The sequence below is a fragment of the Gossypium arboreum genome, chromosome 2, assembly GCF_025698485.1.
Source record: "Gossypium arboreum isolate Shixiya-1 chromosome 2, ASM2569848v2, whole genome shotgun sequence".
NCBI lineage: Eukaryota > Viridiplantae > Streptophyta > Magnoliopsida > Malvales > Malvaceae > Gossypium > Gossypium arboreum.
Genome location: NC_069071.1, coordinates 39,570,976 through 39,571,631, shown reverse-complemented (window position 1 = coordinate 39,571,631; position 656 = coordinate 39,570,976).

Here is a 656-nt window from a genome sequence, read left to right as displayed (position 1 = left end):
AATTAAAGTCTCAGTTGCAAGAATTAACTGATAGAGGGTTTGCTAGACTGAGTTTCTCACCTTGGGGTACTCCTATTCTATTCATGAAAAAGAAAGACGGTACAATGAGAATGTGTATTGATTATCGTTAACTGAACAAAGTGACTATTAAGAATAAGTATCCCCTATCCCGAATTGATGATTTATTTGACCAGTTGAAAGGAGCTACTGTGTTTTCGAAAATATATTTGAGATCAGGCTATTATCAGTTGCAAGTAAAAGATTAAGACATTCTAAAAACTGCTTTCAAAACGAGGTATCGCCACTATGAATTCTTAGTTATGCCTTTCAGATTGACTAACGCACCCGCTATCTTTATGGATTTGATGAATAGAATTTTCAAACTGTATCTAGATCAATTTTTTGTTGTATTCATTGGTGACATATTGATTTATTCACGTGATGAAACCGAACATTCCGAGCATTTGAGAATAGTGCTACAGACTCTGCGAGATAAATAGTTGTATACGAAGTTTAGTAAATGTGAATTCTGGTTGAGAGAAATTGGTTTTCTAGGTCATATTGTATAAACATCTGGTATCTGAGTTGATCCGAGCAAAATTTTGGCTATTCTAGAATGGAAACCTCCAAGGAATGTTTCTGAAGTCCGTAGTTTT